This window comes from Panicum hallii, chromosome 9, assembly GCF_002211085.1.
Source record: "Panicum hallii strain FIL2 chromosome 9, PHallii_v3.1, whole genome shotgun sequence".
Taxonomy (NCBI): Eukaryota; Viridiplantae; Streptophyta; class Magnoliopsida; order Poales; family Poaceae; genus Panicum; species Panicum hallii.
In genome coordinates this window covers 60,467,490-60,475,381 of record NC_038050.1, presented here as the reverse complement: position 1 = coordinate 60,475,381, position 7,892 = coordinate 60,467,490, and the positions used below count along the sequence as shown (strand labels likewise).

The 7,892-nt window shown below is 45.0% G+C and overlaps 1 pseudogene; it reads right to left on the bottom strand.

The window, feature by feature from the left end:
* Nucleotides 1-555: 555 nt before the first annotated feature.
* Nucleotides 556-3,166, bottom strand: LOC112873267 (annotated as a pseudogene).
* Nucleotides 3,167-7,892: the final 4,726 nt, after the last annotated feature.

Genomic DNA, 7,892 nt, shown 5'->3' with positions numbered 1-7,892 from the left:
GCAGATTCTTCGAAAAAAAAGGATTGCTCCTTCCAGCATTGTAGAGTGAGATCCGCCGGGACTGTAAAATTTCGGACGAGAGCATATGGCTGAGCAATACGGAGCTGCCAATACTGAGAGCCCTTTGGACACGAAACTCTGAGATGCACTCTGCAGTGAGCTTCGGAACATCTCTCGAATAAACCTCGAGAAATTGCAGGGAAGACAAGCCTTTCAGGAAACACAGGTCCTGGATACCAAGAATTGATAGCGATTCAAGGGACGTTAGATGACCAATTGATAAGGAAAGCAAAGCTCCTGCAGTGATAAATGGAAAGATCTTTCAGGTGTGGCAAGCTAACACCCAATGAATCAGCAGCAAGAATGCAGCTGCCTATGTAGAGATAACTAAGGGACAAAGGCATATAATCTGCTCCTTGTGCCAGCTCTAAAGAAGGGCATGAACGGAGCCCAAGAGATGAGACAGAGACAGCAACTCGTAAGCCACCTAATGATCTGAGGCACCAGCAATCCTTAATAGACACAGATTTAAGCGCTGTCAAATGTTGAAAGACCTCATCTGACGGGAATGCAGTTAAATTCATAATCTTTTTCAGTGACAAACTGCGCAGTGAAGTGAGTCCACCAAGGCAACTGGCCAAAGCTCCATCTGTAATACTGCATGAAGAAAGATCAAGTTCAGAAAGTCCTGACGGTAGAACCAGCGGCAGCCCGATACGCTGTCCATAGATGAGTCCTATCCTCTGCTCATGGCAACATAGCCATGCATTGATGATATTTTCTTTCGTCAATACTTTATCTCTTCCCTCTTCAACAGTGTTTTCGATGGTTTGGAGATGTTCTGATACATCATCATCCATCAACGCCATCAACTGCTGCTTCATAGATGAATGCTCATCTGACAGCACTCTCCTAATGGTAGATCCTGAATCCACCTCCCAGAGCAATGCGAGTTGTGATGCAAAGTGGTCTCTCCTCATCGTGTTTTCCCTCTGACCATGCTCTTGCAACTCTTCATTGCTGATAAACATAAGCAGTGGGCACTGTCTAATTTCTAATGTTTGAAGGCTTTCTGCGAGACAAGGTAAGATCTTCAGATTTGGAGCTTTAGAAAGCTTCAGATTGCGGCAATGCCTAAGAAGCCCGCTATTCACTGGTAGGCCTTCTAACACAGCGCAATTATTAAGCTCAAAAGATTCCAAACTCTCAAAATAAGAACCGTCAAATAACCAGCTCGGATATGAGGAGGATTTGTAACCTTCAATTTTGAGTGTTTTCAGCTCAGGTGGTGGCATCAAGCATTCCAGGATCTCCAAATGTGTAGTGTCCTTTTCTCGGGAGCCATTCTCTTCAGTCCAGACAAGCTTCAATCTTCCCAGGTGTTTTTTCTGATGAAGCGCTGCCCCCAAGGCTTCCTCCTTTCCCGTGATAGCTTCGAGATTTGTAACAAGTAAACTGCCACGAAGCTCGTTCATGTTCCTTAGCTGATGCAGCTCATATCCCTTTTGCTTTTTCACACAAAACGTATCAAGCCCTTGGACTGATGTTAACCTGCCAATGTTTGGTATTGACGGTGTTCCCCCTTCTCCATAAATATCTAGACGTCGCAGCTTTCTTAAATTGCAGAACTGGCCAGGCAAATCTTTTCCTTTGATGCGTGAAGAAATAAACTGTAAGTGGAATAGAGTGCACAATGATTCAGGCAATTCGGAAATTGAGGTTCCTGAGAGGTTCAAATACCTAAGGTGCTTCAACTCGGAAACAGATTCGGGCAACTTGCTTCTATTGTAAAAACGCAGATGCAGTACACGCAACTTATTCAAATTCAGCAGTAACACATGAAAAAGATCACTCACATCATCAACCAGTGGGTCGAGGGCAAATTATTGTACGTAGATGACGCAGCTTGCATATACTTTGCTTATGTTGTATCATACTCTTAACACGCACAGACAGATGCCGAACTGTGAGTGGTATTTCTGCCTTGTCATCGTCCAGTCTGAAACAATCTTCTCTAGAGAGTGACTCTGCCAAATCATGGAGGAGATCATGCATAGTATAGGCATAAGTATCTATCTCCTTCCCTTCATAAACTGGTTGAAAGAAGGATCCAGACATCAGCTGATTGATGTAATCACGTCCAACATCTTCAATGCTCCTATTAGGGTCGCATGATTTTTCAACTAGTCCCTCTGCAACCAATAAATGTACCACCTCATATAGATAGGAGAAACAAGAATCGAAGCGTTGCAAAATTTATAGACAGGGAAAACAGGAACGCCAGCTGTTGCCTAGGCACGCGCGGCCAACTAATTTCTTCGCGTGCGTCGTTGGCTAATTGCTGTGCTCGCGCGCCAATAGTAGTTTGCAACACGCGTTCGTCGCCAACTCGTCCCAGCTAGGCTTGGATGGAAAACTAGTGACTCGTTAGCTCGCTCGACTTGACTTGTTAGTAGCTCGGCTCGGCTCGGCTCGGCTCGTTTATATTTTCCAAGGAGCCAAGCTAGTATTTTAGCTCGTTACAATAACGAGCCAGCTCGGGCTGGCTCGCGAGCCAAACGATCTGAAGTTTGCAGTCGAAGTCCAACCATCTTCGGCCCAGAACAACAAGCTCACTCCGCCTCTCCACACCAATACGTCGGACCCTTAGATTGGTCGTACATGACCCTGCCAGTCCCGGCCCCCTCCCCTGTCCTCTCCCTCCCCGACTCCCCCGACAACTGCACGGGCTGGACGCCCGCACGGACGCGCGTCCCCCGACGGCGCCGCAAGCAGCACGGCCGCGCGCCCCCTCGACGGCGCCGCACGCCCGCACAGCCGCGCGGCCCCCGGCGATGCCGCATGGCCGCTTGCCCGGCCTCCACCCATGCCGGCGCCGCACGGTCACCTGGGCGCTTAGCCCCACGTACCTCGCCGACGCCGCCCGGGCCCCACCCTCTGCCAGCGCCGCACGGCCGCCAGGGCACCCGAACGCCCGCCTCACGCCGATGCCGCACGGCCGCCCGCCCCCACCGGAGCCGCACAATCGCCTCGCTTCCCGACCTCCCAGCCCTTCCCTTCTTCGCCTGCAACTCTCCCCGGCCGGCCAGCGAGCGCTACGCTCCCCGCCGCGCACCGCCCCATGCCTAAACCGCCTACGGCCCCGGATCCTCCTCCCTGAAACCATGGCTGCTTTCTTATTTTCGATCTGGCTCACAAGCTAAACGAGCCAGCTCGAGCTGGCAAATGAGCCGGGCTCTCGATTTCTTAATGAGCCGACTCAATGTCCAGCCTTAGTCCCAGCGCACAATCGCCAACTAGCTGCCCCGAGAACTCACACTTGCGATTGTAGTGGCGTTCCTTTTGGAAAAAGGCAGAGCACGTCGTGCCATGATACGCTCGAAAGGGAAGCATGGTGTTTGGACCGTGGACCACATACGTGTGCATGATCTATAAACACCGTGCTCGAGTCACTGACAGGTGGGTGACTCGCGAGATTTAACTAAGTATGGTGTCGTCATGTTGTCCTCACGGTTGGTACGCTCGTACTGCAGCACTTGATACGTTTTCTTTACTTTCCAGGGGGCAAATTATTTCCAACGTTCACACCATAGGTGGATCCCACCTCATTCTTTACCCCCTCAATTTTCATGCATGCTTCTATGTGTAAAAACCTAGTGGAGGCCTGCTTCAACAACAAACCTTATATATACAAATTGATGCATCAACATCCAATAAACTACTCTCCATCATTTTGATTTTCTAGATATATAGTCATATCATATATCTACGTGCACATAAAAACTATATACCTAGAAAAGCCAGCAATGGAGGGAGTAATAAGCAAGGATGACTCTAGCAATGACGTTAATAGCGTGTGGCGTATAATTTTGGTGGCGCTGTAAACCTATATAGCGAACATAGTATTTCAACGTAGAACAATTTTAATTTGTGTATTGTTAAAAGAAAATCTCACGTTATAGACTTATACATACTTTGTTTTCTATATACGTAGGTGCTTCATTTCGTTGTCTCGCGGTAACGCGCGCTCCACGTTTTTCCTCAGAAATTTACGAATAGATCGATCTCAAAGTGGATTTATGAATACAACCAACGCTTGCCATCTTTTCACACATGCATGGAGATCTTGCCATCTTTTCACACATGGAGATGTATGCAGGGGGCAAGAAAAAAGTTATCATTCTACACACACGCTGAAACTGTGCAGATTCGGGCTACGTCCAGGAGCTAGCTGTCCACGTTCAGTGAACCTAGCTAGTTACCTGCTAGGTAGGCATGCACATGCACTTTGAGATATATAGATAGCTACTAATCAAGGAAGCTAATTTGATTGTTTGCACTGAAAAATTAGTGCTAGTACGAGATTACCTTTAAGCTTATTTTTTTCTGTGCTTCACTATTTCAATGTAATAACGAGTATAAAATTTGGAAACATATATATAATTAGAACAATGAATTCAAATGGTGTACAGGACTTAAAAGTACACCGTAGACACACATTAATTAACACGAAATTATTAAATCCCAAAAAGGATAAACAAAATGATACAAATAATATCGATTGGGAAGATCAAGAACCAAAACAACACAAGCTACAACACAATACATACATGCGATAACACAGGTGGCGGCTAATGTGCTGCGCATACAGCTCGACGATCAGAGCTTCCTCCCGGGTCCATTCTGGTTGATGAAGGCATGCCCGATGCCAGGGCTGTGTCCCGGAGTCGAGGGACGGACATCATCGGCATCAACCATGCTTCCTTTGTCACCGTGGATCTCTGATGAAGGAGACATGGTTCCCTCCACCATCCCCTTGGGCACAGAATCACTGCCATGCGATAACAGGTTTCTCCCTCTCACGGTAGTGATGTAGCTGCCAGCGGGCAAAGGCCTCCCTTGGGAAGCAAAGTTGAGAGGAATATAACTAGTAGGGCAAGAAGCAGCAGAGAACTGGTGCCAGTGTTAGTGTTCTTGCTCAGTGCCATTTCACAACTTGCTCCTAGCTATAGGCTAGATCGATATGTGTGGCTTGCAGCTATGTTTGGAAAGCCTACGTACTACACGGAGAAGAAATGAGCTAGATCGAGAGAGATCAGCTTAGGTTTTGGTTGATGCACTTCATGCTCCTCATAGGGGCTTTTAACAGAGCCGCCTTACACCGGCCATAGCAGCTCATATTGTACAATGCATGAGTGCATATAGTTGTTGGGAAATGCTTCTATAACAAACTATATTGGCGCTACACTTTGGAGAAAATACGGTTTACATATAGTGTCATATATACATATTGGACATCATATACTCTCTCTCTCTCTCTCTCTTTCTCAATATATATATATATAACCTTTTATATATGGTGGCACATATTCAGAGCGAGCTCCCATTATTAATTACTTTCTAACTAATACTTGATGTGAGTTAATTAGGCTTGGAGCATTTCCCATGATTTTTCCACAACATATAGAACACTATATGGTTTCTCCAAAATTCGTAAGCATCAAAGCGTTATTGCGATACTCTGATATATAGAGGAAAAGCAAAACAAGCTTTTACAAGTTTTGGTCACTAGAACTTTTGTGTGCCTGTGATAGTAAATATTACTGGTAGTAATATAAAATATATTCATCACATATATTTTATAGATATAGCAAGACATCAAGTAGCTAGAGAGAAAATACACAGTTGTGTGAAGGCCATGTGCATGGTCCTCCTTTGATCTTTTGACCAACTGAAATTTACAATAGACTTCCTTTAGTTAAATTATGTTTCTGTCGGGATCGGGAAAATCTTGGGGGCTATTCTAAATTGATGCTTGAACTTGCCAATACCATTCTTTATAAGTTATAATTAACCAGTCCGGGACCAAATGCGAAGGACACCAGGACAATTAGTTCATAATAACCAACCAAATTAATAGAGTGTACAGTCACTTGCTCAGCTAGCATACGATCAAGTTAAGCTAGAAGAAAAAAAATTACCAGTTATAACCGCATGATTTGTGTCCATCAAATGATCAAAGTGTAGGGCTAACTAAATTAATCTAATTAATGATGATAAAATCAGGTGTGTAGTAGCCCGATATGTTGAACTAGGAATCTACATATATCCTTCAGTACAGAAGTCCTGTGAGTGGAGCATGCATGCATGCATGGCTGAGTGAGTTGGCAATATGTTTCTAGGACATTTAATGCAGGCATGGCATCACTGCGAAAGTGCGAATCAGCACCACCTGGAATGACCAAGAGAATCTTGACCATCCGCTACATTTGTAGGTATGTAGACTCTGGAGCCTGCATGCTGGTCCTATCATGTTTAAACTAAATTACTACACCTAATATGTGGTCATCATCACAGACTGGCTGATCCAAACATATGTAGTGAAGGGCATGTAATTGTTGGCTCCTAGCAAAAGGAAAAAGGAGCATGCAGCTGGAAAGGCACCACATGTGTACACAGTGCATGAAGGACGGATATACCAAACCATGCCTCAGTTGTGAAAAGAATCTTGAGATGTGATGCACTTGGAATCTCCACCCAGCGCGGAGGCCCAAGGTGAATCTTGAAGATTCTCTCCCATGGGATTTAACTATACAGGAGGGATGAGTTTTGTACTCTCCCTGACAGTTGATTTTATATATACACAAGATCATATGCCTTTTGAGCTCTGTGGCTTTTGCTACTGCCCTTCATGTTCACCAAGTGCCAATGTTGGCTCTCAAGTCGCATATTGTATAGGGCTAAAAGCAAAATGTAATGGCGGCTACAGTGGCTCTTCGAATGTACTTGGGGCCATCATTTGGAGGAGACAAGGCTGCAGGCGAAACGGCAGGGCCATTGGCTCGATCGATCCTGTCGTTGGAGCTGAATGCGACCAACTGCACACGGAATATACGTACACAGATAAAATGGCTGCGCCAGTCAGATACAATCTAGCCCATGCGACTGGCGACTAATCCCATGCCCATGCATGTGAAAACAAATTTCAATAGTGTTTTTTTCCTTAGGATTTTACTTTGGCCGGTTAAAAGTTGGGTTTGTGCAGTGTGGCAGAGATCTGATTGGAAATGAAGTGTCCTCGGCAATTCCGATTTAATAAACCGCGATACCCAGCATGTCATTTGTATCTGTACTTATTGGTAGCAAACGTTATGTTTGTTGTATTTTTCGTGCATACGTAGGAGAGCTGCGAAGAGAGCAAACATTATGTTGTCACAGACTCATCATTAGTGCTGTATAGTAGCAACAGCTCTATATGGCGATGATCTAGCATGCGTGCATATATTTTTAGCAAACTTGTGAAAAAACATTATGCTGCCTCTGCTGATCCCTGTTAGGGACAATACTAAAGCGACAATTTAGTATGATATCGCTACTTTATTATCTCCAATTAGTGATGCGACTATGTCATCACCTCCTATCTATCTTATACTGAGAGAGTTATGATGTCGCTTTTCATGTTCAAACAGTAACTATTTTTTCTAATGAAAAGAGAACAGAATAGGACATGGAGTCGCAGCATAGTATGTTTGTATCCATAAGAATATACCGTGCTATAGGTGATGGTGTTTGAACTCAGAGCCAGTTCCATCTTTAATTTTTTTTCCCCTAGCTATTAGATGTCTCATGGCACGAGTCTGAGACGGGATCCATATTCCTACTTTCTGTGCATGTAGCTACTGTACACGTACACTACGTACTTGTGCGCTTATGTTGGATAGATTCTCCCGGTCGACAGTTCATCTGGATTCCTCATGCAGGCACTGCTGTTATATATGTCCATGTCCCCCGCCATGATTCTCTCAACTTGCCACTAAATTATGCCAAATGAATCCATATTTGTATTTTGTTGTGTCCAGCTAGCTTTAGACGGCTTCTTGCATGTGTGTGTG